At 36.6% G+C, this 17,129-nt stretch overlaps 1 protein-coding gene across 4 annotated transcripts in view; it reads left to right on the plus strand.

The window, feature by feature from the left end:
* Positions 1–17,129, plus strand: part of Pls3 (plastin 3) — a 91,962-nt gene that overhangs the window by 21,358 nt on the left and 53,475 nt on the right. The window contains exon 1 of one of the 4 annotated variants that reach the window (XM_033760282.1): positions 13,854–13,878. The exons of the other annotated variants lie outside the window; for them this stretch is intronic. The gene's annotated coding sequence lies outside the window, so the exon portion shown is untranslated. Of the gene's footprint in view, positions 1–13,853; positions 13,879–17,129 lie in introns of those variants that run through there. 4 annotated transcript variants of the gene reach the window in all.

Consider the following 17,129-nt stretch of genomic DNA (forward strand, 5'->3'; position numbering starts at 1 on the left):
GGCAATAATTTTTCTCTGTGAACTTTTCTCCAGAATATTAGCCTAAGTCAGGAAATATTTCACATGCAAATATATCTAAAAACACTTCATTGGGTGTATTTGACACTTTGAAGTAATGGCAACATCTGGTAACAAGTAGAAACCAACAATTTAGAATCTATGGCTTCATGTTACCACTTCATCTGAATTAGTCATTTAAAAGAGATTTTATGTGTCTTTCTAAATACTGACAAGGTTAATCATGGACTACGGTGGGCTGGCAGGAAATGCTAAAGAGGCTTTTTCTTTTGAAGATTTCTTATGTAATTTTTGATGCAGTAAAGAAAAGTAGTCATTTTAAAGTTTGGAAAGCTAAAGCAGCTTTTTCAAGATATCAACAGCTAAATAAGACTTTTCTTTTTGTGTGTGGCAAGTTTGATTTGTTGAGTGCTCACTGTATTCTAGGCACTGTGTTAAATGCTAAATGAAACAGACATAGAAATCACTGCCCTCATAGAGTGTAACATATATAAAAGCTATAGAGCATTTTCAAATCATTTCATGCTTTCACTCAACTTTTAAAGACTTCACTGAGCGGGTTTTGAGACCTTTTGCCCATGTTATCTGGGGTTTTAGTAGGGAAAAACAGACTATTTGTTTGGAATGAAAGGAAAGAAGCTAGAGGCGGATAACTAATGTAAATATTTTCTTTCTGAATTCTCCCTGTTCTGTTTCACTTAGACTGCTTGAGTAACTGAGGAATGTTACTAGTTTAATTTGTAGATTTATTCTTTCAGGTGTGCTTGCCTACGATGAGGGGGTATGGTATGACATGGTGTCTTTCTGATTTAATCGAAAGCCATGGCACTTGTAAGCGAGTCTTCTGTTGTTTGAAGAACTACAGAGCACTTAAGTGTTTCGCATGCCCACTCTGGAGAATGAATGTATTGCTCAGTTATTTTTGCCCAGATGAGTAGTACAGGAGCTGACTCAGAGGAGATGACAGGATGGTTCCTGTCCTGAAGTGAAATGAGATGACGGCTTGTGGTGGAAGTGATGTGGTCCTGCCCTTATTTGCTCACATCTCTTGTTCATTTCCTTTTATAGAGGAAAACCAGGGAGAATTTCATTTCTTTATTTTTGTTTCCTTTTTATATTTTCTTTCTTGAGCCATATTTTCTTTCCCTTTTCCTTAAAATTCCATTATGATTTAAAGTTCAGTTGGCTCACATGCTTTATAATAGCGTAGGCACCTCTAAGAATGCTCACAGTGGAGGTATCATGGCCATTTTCTGGAATTAATATTAATATTACTGATATCAAATGACCATACACTAAAATATATGGACACAGCTACTGTGCTGTTTGAGTGGCCTGTTTCGTACATCTTTAGATTTCCTGATGTCTAGTACAGTGCCTACGGCAGAGTGGATAATAAAGCAGTATTTGTCTGTTGGATGAATATGAGCCAGGAATTTTAGCCTTGCTGTTTGAAGTGCTACATATTTTTATATAAGAATTTTTTTAAAACTTAATTTTATAGAAATGTTGAAACACAAAATAAGATAGCATAATGAGTTCCCAACTTTAAGTTATTGATGTTTTATTATTTTAAATTTTTGTTTGCTTGATTGTTTATCTTTGCAGTACGGAGAATGGTACCTGCAGCCTTACACGTGCTAGGCAAGGGCTCTACCCCTGAGCAACATCCCCAGCCCTTGATATTCTCATTTCATCTGTTTCTCTCTCAGTTTTTTGGTTTGATATTAGCTTTAAAATAATATATATATTATTTTACCTGTAAATACTATAGTATACTTAGTTTTCAATATTCAAAGATAGTAATAATTTTTGGAATACACATGGAATTTCACTTTCAGACATTTCTGTGCTACTTTATGCCAAAGGAGGAAATTCTTACTTCTAGTCAGAAGGAAAACCTGATATGCCACATATGAAATGGGTGTTACTTTGTAACAAGTGTGTTTCCTTTCTTAGTCTTTTAAAGGATTATTAAAAGTTTCTAAGCTACACTGCATATGGATAAGTGATGGGCATGTCTTTTGGACATGAATCCAATTCAGGAAAATGTGCCTAGACTAGACAAGCTGCAGATTGTCCCTTTGAATTGATACCAATCACATGGTTTTGCTTTTTGCAGTTTAACAGCCTAGAATTCATATTAAAACCTAGACATTTAATTTTGATAGTTTTAGTCCTGATTTTAAAATTCTTGTTAAAACTTGTTTTTTTGTCTAAAATTGGATGGCTCTATGATAAATGTCATTAATAAAGAACCAATTCTCAAAAAGTATAGTACATGGGCTCTGGGAGTCAGAATTACCTTTCTGAGAAGACTAAGGCATAATTTGATTTTTTTAATGTGTTGACATTTGCATTGATGATACAAAAATTGCTAGAGCCTTCACAAAAATCAAGGTGAGGCACCACAGTGTATAAACAGTGATTGTGTTTCTTAATACCCTGTCTTCACTATTAATAGATGAAACCTACAGCATGTGTTTTGTTTATGGATATACTTGATGAAACAGGAAAAAATTAGTTTTATTAAGTTCCAACTCTCAGGTATGCATCTTTTTAATATTCTGTATGAGAAGATGAACAGACCCATAAAATATGTTGGCTGAATATGGATATATGATGGCTGTCTTGAGGAAACATACTTTACAGTTGATTTGAGTTGTGAGCTAACATAGCTGCCTTTTCAAAATCAAAACCTAGACCTGAACTTTTGATATTTTACCAAAAGTGAATTCAGTGTGTCTCACTACAAGCAAACAACTAAGAGTATTTGGTGCTGATGATAAATTTAGAGCCTTCGGGGACTAGAGTATAGCTCAGGAGTTGAGCGCATGCCTACCTGCTGTAGACCCCGGGTTCCATCCCCAGGACTACAGGTAGGGAAGGGGATTGAAAGTTTTCGATCCATTTACATTGATCGCCATGAATTATTTTCTACTTGGGTCTCCCTCTCCCTCTCCCTCTCACTTGGGGATGGACCCAGGCCCTCACACCTGCTAGCAAGTAGCTCCCTCATTAAATTATATCTGCACAACCCCATCAATAGAAAACCAATGAATATGATTTGTTAACTATAGTATGATGAAGTGTGTTGAAGATCTGTATAACTTAGTGAAACAATAAAGTTTTCCAAGTGACCAATGCATAATATTACAAAACCAAGCATGGGTAAAAGGCCCATTCAAATAGAAATATAAGCAAAGCATGGTAGCACACAGCTGTTATCCCAGCACTTGGGAGGCTGAGGCAGGAAGCTCATGCTGTGAGTTCAAGGCCAACTTGAGCTATAGTGACTTCAAGGCCAGCTTGAACTATATAATGAGGCACTGTCTCCAAAAAAAAAAAAAGGTAACATAGACCAAAAGATTTTTATTTTTGTTTTTTTGGTATGGGCACTTAAACTAAGGGTCTCCCTCTTGCCAGGCAGGCACTGTGCTGCTGAGTTATATCTATGGCCCCAAAGAATTTTATGAAAAAAAAATGATTGAAACATATCAGATTCCATATGGTAACAAATCTTTGAGAAACTACCACTTCTAAAGTTTTGGTATATTCATAGTAGTAAAGAAAAATATCTAGTTATCTGGAAAGGCTTTTAAAATATTTCCTCCGTTTAAACAGTGCATCTGTGGGAGGTCAAGTTTTTTTCATATACCGAACCAGACCACATATTGCAACAGACTCGATGCAGAAGCAGATAGGAAAATCTGACTGTCTCATATTAAGTTAAATAACATAAACAATGTGCAAAAGATGTCAAACTCAGTGCAGCAGTGTAAACAATGCTCCTTAGCTCACTAAATTTCTTTTTTTTCTTTTCTTTTTTTTTTTCTTGTGGTACTGGGGATTGAACGCAAGGCATAGTGTCTGCTAGGCCAAGTGCTCTACCATTAAGCTACATCCCCAGCCTAGTGGGAATTTTTTAATTTTTAAAATTTTAACTTTTAAAATTTTTCATTTTTGTTTTTTGTTTGTTTGTTTTGTTATTTTTATTTTGAAGCCAGGCATAGTGGCACATGCCTGTAATCCCAGCACTCAGGAGGCTGGGGCGGGAGGAACGCTGGGCTACATAATAAATTCAACGCCAGCATGCATTACATAGTGAGACCCCAGAGCCTGGGATTAAGCGCATTGGTTCTGTGGCCTGCTTCAAAGGCGAAAGGTCCTGAGTTCGATCCCCAATACCAAAAATCAAAAACAAAGAAAAGAAAAATTTAAAATTTTTCATCTTGAATCAGGGTCTCTCACTAAGTTTTCCCAGGTTGGCCTCAAATTTTCGATCTTCCTGCCACAGTGTCCCCAGTGCTGGGATTGCAGGTGTGTGCCACTGTGCCCACCCTAAATTTGCTTTTGAAAATAATTATGTTTCATTAAAAATGTTATTTATGCTAACATGTAATGGGCTGCCAAGGATTTTTAAACAAATAACTAAACATCTTATAAATTTCTCAGTTGTAATTTCTTTTTCGGGGGGTTGAGACAGGGTCTCACTATGTAGTTGAGACTGACCTGGAACTCACTATGTAGCCCAGGTTGGTCTTGAACTCACAGCAATCCTCCTGCCTCAGCCTCCCAAGTGCTGGGATTACAGACATGCGCCACCATGCCTGACTGATCTACTCTTTTTTTTTTTTTAATTTCTGATAAGATACCTTGATAGGGCTAACTCATGTATCAGAAAATACTCTAAGATCTTCAGGTCCTTAAACAAAAAAGGTTAGGAGCTGCTAAGATATTTGTGGTTTTTATTGTTTCCCTCTCCACTTCTCCCTCTTCCAGTTCCCTCACACTTGCCTTGTTTTTTTTTTAATAAGAGACGCTTGGGACAGAAAAGTGTAGAGCATATGTGTTGTTTCTTTGTATATTTTCATTAGCTATGAGCAGAAAACATACATACCATTTAAGTTGGTCCTTGTCCTATGTGTACTGCAGTTAAAGGTTTTTGAATAACACATACTAAAAATTATCTTCAATTTATTTCACCTTTTTCTTTTTAATGCATTAGATCAAAGTATATACTTCAATGCACAATAAATCTTATTCAGAAATTTGATTACTTTGTTACACAAGCAAAGCTAATAGATATATACTGTCGGGGAGACATCACTTGGAATATTAAAATGAAGACTTTTGTGATGTATTTTTTTCCATAATGTGAACGAAAAAAGATTACAGGAGGTGTAGTTCAGCAGCAAAGTGCTTATGTAACAGTACAAGGCCCTGAGTTTGGTCCTCAGCACTGCCCAGATAGATTACGGAAAGCAAGTCTACTTGATTATTAAAATTGAGACATCTGTGCAACAGGGAGTTTGTATACCTACGATTGCTTCAAGTATAAATTTTCTAAACTCTCCAGTATAGTTCAAAATTTTAATAGCCATTTCCTGCATGTTTATTTGGTACCTATTATATGTTAGATTTGCTTTGCTTTGATCGTTCATTCACTGTGACTATTACTTATTTTTTTGTTTTGGGGTTTTTGTTTAATCCTTGTCTTTATCTATTTGTTTGTGATGCTGGGCCTGGAACCCAGGGCCTTCTGCATGCCAACCACACTCTGTACCACTGAGCTAGCTACACATTAACCCCAGCCTTTGCATTGTTTTTAACTCACAAAAATGGGAAAAATACTATCTCATGAAAGGAAAATAGATGGAGTTTGTGAAGTATGTCATTAAACACAGCAGGACAGGCCTATGATGTAGATGTCACACAGGAAAAGAGTATGCTTAGTGCTGGGTGTGGTGGAGAGTGTGACTTTGGATGAATGATTGAAGAGACCTTAAAACTACTATGGCTAGATCTTGTGTTCTCACTGCATATTATATTGATACATCTATGAAACTCTCGGGTGGCCTCTTTCCTTTCCATCCTCAGAGGTGTGTATGTCCACAGGTGTGAATATGTGGCATTTATATTTTTGTTTGTAACATCTAGGAGACAGAGAACTTGGTTTCCACTGGCTTTCCTTAGCATTCATTATGATGACTTTGGAAAGCAATGTAAAAGTTGTTTTCCTTCTCTGGCCTGCTTGTAAAAATGTAAAACTTATTACACAACCCTTCCCATCATCTTCTATTCCCAAAGCAATTTTCATAACCCATAGTAAAAACAGATTCTGTTCACACAGTCAAGCCCATGAAAATATGCAAACACAGACACCCTCTCCCCTTCTCTGCACACACCCCCACACACCTCACATAGTCAGTGAGGTAGAAGTAGTTTATGAAAAGAGCCATGTTCAAACATCAGTTGTACTCTGATGTGGTAGGAATATTATTTAGGAAGTGTTCTACCCAGCATTTGCTAAGTAAAAGATTTTTTTCCCAGTTCTGGGGATCAAACCAGGAACTTGCACATGGTAGGCAAGTGCTCTACATCTGAGCTATACCTCCAGCCAAAAGAGGTGCCTTTTTAAAAGAAATACCCATTCCTAGAACATTGACTACAATGTTCTGTAATTGAAATCAATTCTATAATGTTATGGTGAATAGATAATATCAGTAACTTGATGATGACAGATAGAATCTCTGGGACCTGGAACCAAGACACCTAAGAAACAATAACTTGGTGGTGATAAAAAATGAAGTAGATCTCCAGGGACTGGGAGGGATCTGCAAGGAAACGCAGAAACTACAAAGAAGATAGAAAAACAGAGCAAGTGCAGAGAAAAGAAGGGAACAGCATGGAATGTTAATTACAGTTTCTGAGGGTGGGGACCTGTCTCCTCTGACATAAGTAAGCCCATTCAGGGTCAACAGCTCCAGGGAGAAGCAGCACTATAGCCTCAAGAAAAGCCCACAGTTATTGTAAACTGTCAAAATAGCATGAGATTTTACTCTCAAAGTGATTCTTTCCACAAGACTGGCTACAGATGAAGAAGAAATCCAGTTCAGTGCCTGCCATATTTAAGAGTGTTTAATCAGGAATTTCAGAAGGAGTTAATTGCTTAAGAGTCAGCCACAGAGCAGTGTACTACAGGGTTTCTGATGTTACCATACTATAGTGACTGGGTGGAAGACAGCCGCACGAAACAGTAGCAGAGAGGGTGTGGGCTAGACATAGATACTCTTGAGAAGTTTAAACTCAGGCCAAGAAGGATTCGGGATCCCTACCCTCCCTGGTGAGAAGCCAAGCCAGTCTCGTGAGGCTTTCAGAGAAGGCTAGATCTGAAACTACTGGCATAAAATCCAGTGCTCTGCTTGAACTTGTGCCCCACTGCCTATATCCAGCACAAAGATCAGTGGTCTGTTTGCTTTCCCCATCTACCAACAGGAACAAGGATACACAGGGGCTTGGATGTTTGCAATAGCCTGGAGTGTATGGATAGGGGGGCTTCTGGGAGGGGAACACCTCACAAACCCATAGGCCAAAAACTAGGCAAGGGAAGCTATGACATGGGGTGCATAGAAGGACATGTAAACAAGGAGCTACCAGGGAGACTGCAGCCTTAGGGTGAGCACCATTAACCAACAATGCCCAGCAAGAAAGGAAGGGGAGGATTCAGCATTCACACACAAAAATGTGAGTGTGGAAATAAAATAGGTCATAGAAGCGACTCACTATACTTCCCCCATATATACTGGATTCCAAAATTGCAGATCTTGGAAAGAAACCATTCAAAATACCAATAGAACTAGAGAAAACAATCCTAAAGTTAATATGGAGCTAGAAGAGACCCAGAATATGAAAAGCAGTTGTGGACAACAAGAGCAAAGCAGGCGGCATCATAATCCTAGATTTCAAGTTATATTACAAACCTACAGTGATTTAAAAAAAAAAAGAATACTGGCACATAAATACACACGTGGACCAGTGGAGCAGAATGCAGGATGCAGAAACAACCCTAGGCACATTCAAATATCTATCTGATCTTTGACTAAGGGGTGAAAAACATACCCTGGAAGAAAGATAACCTATTTAACAAATGGTGCTGGAAAAATCGACTATCCGCATGCAGAAGATTCAGTCTAGACCCATATCTCTCCTCAGGTACTAAACCAAAACGAAAATGGATTAAAAATCCAAATGTTAAAACAGAAACACTTAATCTCTAAAGTATAAATCAGGTAAAACTCTCGAGTACATAGGCGTAAAGACTTTCTGAACAGAATCCAAATTTCACAGGAAATTACATCAAGAATCAACAAATATGATCCCATAACATTAAAAAGCTGCACCACAAAAGAAGTAACCAGTAAAGAACAACCTACAGAATGAGAAAAATTTTGCCAGCTATTCTTCAGAGGACTACTATCTAGACTATATAATGAACTAAAAAAAAAGACCCCAAAAAATGAAAGACCCGATCCCCAAACGGGCAATTTATATGAATAAACACTTTTCAGAAAAACAAATACAAATGGCCAATAAATATATACATGAACAAAATGTTGAACATCTTCATCCATTACAGAAATGCAAATTAAAACAACACTAGAAAGAATGGCCATTGTCACATGATAAATAATAATAATAACAAATGCTGGCAAGACTATGGGGAAAAAGGAGCACTTCTCCACTGTTGCTGGGAGTGTAAACTTGTACAACCACTATGGGGTCAGTGTGGAGATTCCTCAAAAAACTAAATATATAATTGTTATTGGACCCAGGTATATCCCTTCTAGATACTTTCCTGAAAGAGTTAAAGATACCATATTACAATGACGTAAGAATCCCAAGTTTATAGCAGCACAGCTCATAATAGCTAAATCTTGGAAGCAGCCTCTATGTCAATCAACAGATAAATGGATGAAGAACTTGTGATATTTATACACAATAGAATACTAGTCTGTCATAAAGAAGGATAAACTTGAGTCACTTTTAGGGAAATGGATGTACCTTGAGACCATAAAGGTTAGTGAAATAAATCAGACACACAAACTGAAATATCACCCAAACTATAACTAAATAGCAAAATAAAATAAAGAATAGATAATGGGAAATAAGGAGATAAATCTTTTGCAAAAGGAAAGTATCATCTATATCTCTCACCATGCACTAAACTAAAATCAAAATGGATTAAAGATCTAAATATTAAAACAAACACTAAACCATCTGGAAGAAAGGTTAGGTAGAACTCTTGAAGACATTGGCTTAGGAAAAGATTTCATGAACAAAACCTCAGTTGTGCATGAACTAGGTGGACAGAGAGGATGGCAAGGTGAAAAATTTAATTCCCCACAATATATGTAATCATTATATACTCTAAACTTGCATTAATAAAAATTTAAAAAATTTAAAAAAAATGACAGAAAAACAAAGGTGAAGTCAAAGAAACATTTTTTTTTTGTTTTTTTGTTTTGTTTCATTTTTGGGACTTGAACCTAGGGCCTGTAATGTGTTAGACGAGTATCCCAAGAATTTTTTTTGAGACATTGTCCAACTGAGTTACCCAGACTGACCTCAAATTTGCATCTTCCTAGCTCAGCCTCTACCACAGCTGGGACTGCAAGTGTGTGCCACCCTGTTGTAGTTAGCAAGTAATTTTTAAATAGCTCTGCTAGATGACATGATAGTCTATATAGAAGACCCCAAGAACTCCACCAAAAGTCTTCTAGACTTAATAACCAAATTCAGCAAAGTAGCTGGATACAAGGTCAGCACACAAAATTAATAGTTTTCCTGTACACAAACAACAGGCTCATGGAGGGAGAAATGAGGCAAACAATTATTTTCACAATAGCATCCAAACAATTGAAATACCTAGTAATGAACCTATCAAAAGAAATCAAAGACCTCTACTCTGAAAACTTCAGCACTCAAAAAAAAAACAAAAACATTGAAGAGGATACCAGAAAATGGAAAGACATCCCTTGCTCCTGGGTAGGAAGAATCAACATAGTGAAAATGGCCATACTTCCAAAATTTCTATATAGATTCAATGCAATCCCAATTGAAATCCCAGCAGCATACTTCACAGTCCTTGAGAAAACAATCCAAAAATTCATTTGGAACAAGAAGAGACCTAGAAGAGCAAAAGCTATCCTAGGCAACAAAGACAAGGTAGGGGGTATCTCAATCCCCAACTTGAAACTATACTGTAAAGCTACTGTGATAAAAACAGCATGGTACGGTAAAAAAAATAGACCCAATAACCAGTGGAATAGATTAGAGAATGCAGAAACGACTTCAGGCACACTCAGCCACCTCACCTTTGACAAAGGAGCGAAACACCCACACTGGAGGAAAGAAAGCCCTTTAATAAATGGTGCTGGGAAAACTGGGTTTAAACTTGCCAAAGATTAAAACTAGACCTCTCTCACAGTGCACTAAACTAAAATCAAAATGGATTAAAGCTCTAAATATTAAAGATCTAAAACAGAAATCCTAAACCGGCTGGAAGAGAAGTTAGGTAGAACTCTTGAAGACATTGGTGAAGGAAAAAATTTTATGAACAAAAACTTATTTGCCCATGAACTAGCACAAACGATCAACAAGTGGGATGTCTTCTTATTAAAAAGCTTCTGCACAGCAAGATAAATGACCAACAGTGTAAGATACAACACATAATGTGGGGAAAACGTTTCACCTGCTGTTCCTCAGACAAAGGTCTATTATCTAGAATATATAAAAACTTAAAAAATCAGACCTCCCAACTTTAAAGACCCAATCCACAAATAGGCATCTGAAATGAACAGATATTTTCAGACAAAGAAGTAGAAATAGCAGATAAACATATAAAAAAATGTTTAACATCACTGGTCATTCAAGAGATGCAAATGAAAACAACACTGAGATTCCACCTCACCCCAGAAAGAATGGCTGCTATCATGAAATCATCGAATACCCAATGCTGGTGGGGCTGTGGGGAAAGAGGAACCCTGCTCCACTGCTGGTGGGAGTGTAGACTTTTGCAACCACTGTGGAACTAAGTATGGAGATACCTCAGAGAACTAGAATTGGAGGGCCCATTTGACTCTGCTATCCCCCTATTGGCTATCTTCCCCAAAGCATTAAAAGAATCATACGACAGTGATAATATGTGCACCCATGTTCGTAGCAGCACAATTCGTGATAGCTAAAACTTGGAAGCAGTCCAATTGCCCATCAATGGGAGACTGGATAAAGAAAATGTGTTTGTTTTTTTTTTTATGGAGTACTACTTAGCCATACAGAATGAGAAACTGGAAACATAGGTAAATGGATGCACATTGAGGCTATACTCAAGTTAAATAAATAGGACACACATGTGTAAATACTGAATAGTTTCTCTAGTGTGATAAAGTGTAAATAAGGACTGAAATAATAATAGATAATATGAAATAGAGATATATCTATATCTATATATATCTATATCTATATATCTATATAATAGATAATGTGAAATAGGAAGAAAAGGTACAAAGGAGAAAGGGAAGTGGGAGGGGTAGGGGAAAAGAAAGAAGTGAATGGAATTAATATGAGAAAAGGAAAAATGGAAACAAAGTCTTTGTAGATAGGGAGGAGTGGAGAAGTTGAAGGAGGGCAGGGAAATGGGGAAAAAATAACCAAGATGGATTATGTAAAGGTTTAAAGTTACAGTGATAAATGTCATTATATTGTATACCATAAATACCAATAAAATTAATATTTAGAATAATAACAAAAATAAATAGCCTTGCTATAATGACCTATAAAATTTTTGCCAAAGTAGAATATTATATTTTTTAAATATTAATTTTTTTACTGATAATGTTGTGGATCTGAAAAGGATTATTGCATGGCGCTTTGGGATAGACCCATCTAAGTGGTTTGAGGAAAAGGTGTTGCTGAAGAAAAGATCCAGCTGAGAAAAGAATGCCAGAATTTCTGGTCTAACACTAATACTGCCTTTTTACCTGTGGCAGTCACCTGTGTTCCAGTTTTTGCTGCCTGTGAAACGTGTGATAATGAATACATGTATATTCCTACTTCCAGTTAGCTTAGAGCTTGGCAGTTCCTTATTCCTGCCTGTATTCCCTGACAGCAACAGGCAGAGAGTGCTATACTTGTTTTACAAATGGGGAAACTGAGAAAGTTGAAGAGACTTCATTCATATAGTGAGTGAGTCAGCAACAGAGAGAGAGATGGAAAAAATATGTCCTCTGCTCCTTCTGCTGTGTTCCTTTTGCTCAGGATTGAGTCAATTTTTAAGATTCCACATAATTTTATGATTGATGCAAAAAATCGCAGCACTGCCTTTAAGGCAGCAAAATGTAATCCAGTGCCTGCTGGTCATGGTTAGTGATGAGGACAGAACACTGTCTGCCTCTTAATGAGTACTGGCCAACGAGGGCTGCTTTTCATAAGTGAACACACTGTGAGTTGCCTGTGTACTGTACAGTACACCATAAGATGAGTCACCTGGTTTTATATTATTTATTTTTAAAACTTTTTTTTTCTTCTTATGAAGCAGAGAGAGCAGATGGTAATATGCATTTTTAATCCCAGACAAATAATCATAGGCCCGGGGGTTTAACTCAATGACAGAAGCACAAGGTCCTGAGTTTGATCCCCAGGACCAAAAACAAACAAACAAAAAAACAAAATCCAAATGATAATAATAATGCCTGTCACTGAACACCTTGCTAGGCCCAAATACTCTTATGTACTTATATCTTTCCATTAAACCATCCTTTCAGCTTTCTAAAGTTATGTAGAATTAGCTCCACTGTAACAGATTTGAACCTGGGCACTGGAGAAGCCAAGTAATGTGTTAAAGGTCACACAGACTTCAAGTCTGTCAGAGTTGTAAGACCCTGATGCTTCTATTGTGTCCCACTTCCTCTCAGATTATTTGCTTGTACTCTGTCACTATAGACACAGTGTCCAGAGCCTAACCCTGTATACCAATTGATTTTCTGTGCACTCCCATAAAGGGCACTCACAATCAACCAGTTACTGAATTTAACAATTCAGTAATTAGATTGCTAGACCAGTTAAAAAATAATTGTAATAACCAGGAGGGCAGTTATCACATCTAGTTCTTCCCATGTGCCAGGCTCTGATCTAAATGTGTGGCACATATTATTAAGTCATTTAAGCCTCCCAGCAATTTAGAAGGTAGTATCTGTTTCCTGAAGTAGCTACTGTTGTCGTCATTCTGACAGCAAGCAACTTGCCCAAGATACACACAACTACTAAATTGTGCAGCCAGGATTTCAACTCCATCTGTCTCCTGAGCTCTTTACTGTGTGGTGCTGCCTCAGTAGAAAATTACTGAGTTCAGCCAACATTGGCTTAGCTTCTAAGTGCTGTGCTGGTAGAAAAGGTAGTTCTTACAAGGAGGAGATTACATTTTCAACAGAAGCCAAATTTATGGAATTGAAATCATGGCTACAACCAGTAGAATACGGAGTGTGGATGTTGTATATGGATCAAATAGAGAATGTAAGTGCTCTAAGACACTTAATTTGCTTTCAGAGTAATGTACCTGATTATGGATGAGCAGCACTGGGGAGAAGCTGTTCTCTGTGTTCTAATAAATAAGCAGGTTACTTGGCTACTGTTCAAACTCTAAGTAGGTGTAAGGGCTGTAACTATTTGAGCTGAACCAACTTTAAATTCCCTTGAGTCCTTGTATGATTTTTAAAAGTAAGGCTAAAATGAAAAACAAAATAATAAAGCTTTCCTCTCAATGTTGTGTTTAAATTAGAATTTATTAAACCTCTGGCAAAGGACCACAAGGTTGACAGGAAGGGAATTCGTAAGTATTGTATCATTCTTTTGTCAGGGCGTTCTCTTTTGCTAGCAGGAAGTGTTGTGACTTGCTCTCCAAAGATGCAATTGTTAGAAGAATGTTGGGATTCCAGATTGCCAGTTCTGGGTGTGGGAGAAGGTTCTTTCTATTGGTGCAGCCAGAAAGGAAAGAAACAGGTTTGCTCTCACTGCAGAAAGGTAACTATTTTAATATTATTTTATTAGGCTCTAGATTCTAGGTTACTAAATATTTAAGAAGAAATTTATTTTTGGAACCTTGAAATGCTTAGTTATTTGGGTCTGAGTTTAGAGTTACTTTCTCAATAGATTTTTTCAAGAAGAATCAAGTTTAAGAAAACAATTTCAAGTTTATAATCTAACTTATTCTGTGTCTATACTAGGGTGTTTTTTTTTCTTATTTATTTTGGGAATGTTCTTAAGACTTTGTATATTTTTAAAATTGGTTTTAAAGTCCTAGTTATATAGGTGTATTTGTCAAGTTAGGTACCCAACAGTTGAAATGATAGAAATTATTGTCTATATTTGAGGGGAGGAGGAGGTGTATTTTAAAATGCTTTTGATCTTCGTTCAATGGTTTTTCCAAATTCGGTGAAATAGAAATTGAGGTATCTGGCATGACAGAACACACCGTGATTAGATTAGTAGTCTCTCTTATTCACTAACTTCGGTTAAGCAGTTGTTCTACTGCTTATAGACAAAATTCATTGTTGATGACATTTAGGTGGTATTACTGTAATATAGTAGTGATTTCCAATGTTCATAAGTTGACCAGGATTTTCCATCCTATAAAGTAGATGATATAAAGTAGGTGATTATATTATAGTACTTTCATTTCTCCAAGTTTCAAGCAAAGGGAAGTACAGTTAGTTATATAGTAAATTCTGAATCTGAGTGAAGCATTATTTGTCAGATTGGTTGTATATAGTATACCTGTATGATGTAAAGAGTGAAATATGAAACACAAGAATCTAGTTTTTCAATTAACAAATACAGTCTTTGAGAGCATATAAGCAAATATATAACACCACAGGAGGCACTTTCAGTGACAAAACGATAGTTTGAAGTAGAAGCTGAAATTGTGTATCTCGTGATTTCTGTTGATAGGTCATAATATTTCATGGTATTTTTAATTGTATTTTTGTTTTGAGTTGAAGTGCACTAACTAGTCTGATATTCTACATATACTCATTCACACACACACATGCCTGAAGGTTACCCTTGGCGTCATTCAAACATGTTAATTTTTGAAGGAAAAGATACTGGATATACTCCCTCAGGTATGAAGGTTAATTAATTTCATTAGCAGCAGATCTATTTTTCCATAATTTACTCAGATTTGTTTAGGAGGGTGTTAAAATTTACTTGGAAAATTTGGAAAAGATTAAAATTTTAGAAGGGGTGTGTCATACTTCAATCAACATTGTTAATAGAAGCTTTAGCTTAGTAAAGATGTTGCCTGTTGTCTTTGAGATTGACATATTTAGACCATTATTAAAACTTGCATGAAGTAACTACAAAATTCTTGCCTGGCAAGTATTTAAAGAATATCTTTAAGCTTGGCACAGTGGCTGGTGCCTATAATCCTAGTACTCAGGGGGCTGAGGCAGGAGGATCGCCTTGAGTTCAAGGCCATCCGGGCCTACATTGGGAGTTCAAGGCCAGCTTGAAATACATTGCTGAAACCTTACCTCAAAATCAAAACAAACAAAAAGAATATCTTCAATTTAAGTTAGATTAAATGTTTCTTTTATGAGGAAAGTTATTTATGAACTTATTTTTAAATAGCTATTGATTTCAGATTTTGTTTATTAAGTACAAAAAGAAGAAAGGAAATTTTTACTTCAAATGGAAGTATTTGATATTCCTCCAGGAAATGACACAGGGTTGGGTATGCTTTGGGGTTTTGGTGAGTCAAACATGTAGGTACTGGAGGGGAAAAAAAGATCAATTAGAATTTAATGTATGCTACATTCTAGAATAGGCTAGAAATGTTTACAGAAAAATAATTCATGCTTTTAATAGCTATATATGGGTGAAATCATGGGATGTGTAGGGTTTGCTTTAAAATCAATAAAAGCTGGGAGTGGTAATGGATGCCTGTAATCCCAGCATTCTGGAGACTGAGGCAGGAGGATTGCCGTGATTTCAAGGCCAGCCTGGGCTACATAGTGAGACTATGTCTCAAAAACTATTAATAAAAATTTAAACTTTTGCAAACTGAGATTACAAAGGCACCAATTCTCCAACATAGGCTCCAATTGAACATATTTGCACAGCATTGTAAAAGAACTATTCTCAAAATTAAAAAGGACATTTACAATCCTAAAAAAATAGTAATTAAGGAAGAGAGAAAGAGAAAAGGAGAGGACAGGAAGCAAGGATAGAAGTAGTTGTGGTTAAATCTTGATCAGTGCAAACTCTGATGAGTTTATAGGCATTGGTCGTACTATTTTCCCTTATTTCCATAAAGATTGGAAGCACTCATAATATAAAACTGAAGTATATCCTTAGCTTGGAGCAATTTATATTTGTTTGTAAACATTAACTTATCTATAAATTGCAGCCTATCAAAATGTGATCCATCTATGAGGTACATTATTGTAAAGGCAAAATGTGCTACATGTATGCCAAAATTGTTGCCAGTAAAAATTCTTTTTTAAAAAAAAACAAAAACCTCTTTGTGTTTGACTTTCAGCTAAATTCAAAGATCAAGCTGCAAACATCTTGAGTTTTGTAGTGTCTTCAAGTATTTAAGGAGAGCAGCTAGGTAAAGTATGATAACAGAACAATTGCATGTGAGGAATGTGAGCACATTATTATGGCTTGATGATTTTGTTCACAGCTTTTTCTAATAGTAGATGCAGTTGTATTTATTTTATTTTTAGTGCTAGGGAGGGAGCCCAGGGCCCCACTCATGCTAGACAAGCACTCTACTGTGCAGCTAAACCCCTAGCCTAGCTCATGCATTTTTTTAGCCACATGAGATGGCAAGATGGCCTGCCTCTTGTGTAGGTCTGCTCACTTACTTTTTCAACCAACCAACATTTAGTAGGCACTTGTTGTGAGTGAAAATAAAAATCAAAGGGATGTCAGCCCTGCTTTCAAGGAGCTCACAGAAAGGTAGAAGAGACAGAGAAGGAAATAGATTAGCATCACACTGAAAGAGGAAGAGAAGCTACTGGTTAAAAACTGTGGCAAACAAAATCTGGGATGGTTTCATTGGCTGATTTATACAAGTAGGAAGAAGGCTAAAAGTTTAATTTTGTATGTGACTGCAAAAAATGGCTATCTGTGCTCCTTGGATCTTCCTAATAAATCTTTTTATTTGTTTCACAGCTGGGGATTGAACCCAAGGGCACTGTACCACTGACTTACATTCCCAACACCCCCCAAGTCGCTGGGATTACAGAAGTGGGATACTGCACCCA

This window comes from Fukomys damarensis, unplaced genomic scaffold (genome assembly GCF_012274545.1).
Source record: "Fukomys damarensis isolate Sample0158 unplaced genomic scaffold, DMR_v1.0_HiC HiC_scaffold_39, whole genome shotgun sequence".
NCBI lineage: Eukaryota > Metazoa > Chordata > Mammalia > Rodentia > Bathyergidae > Fukomys > Fukomys damarensis.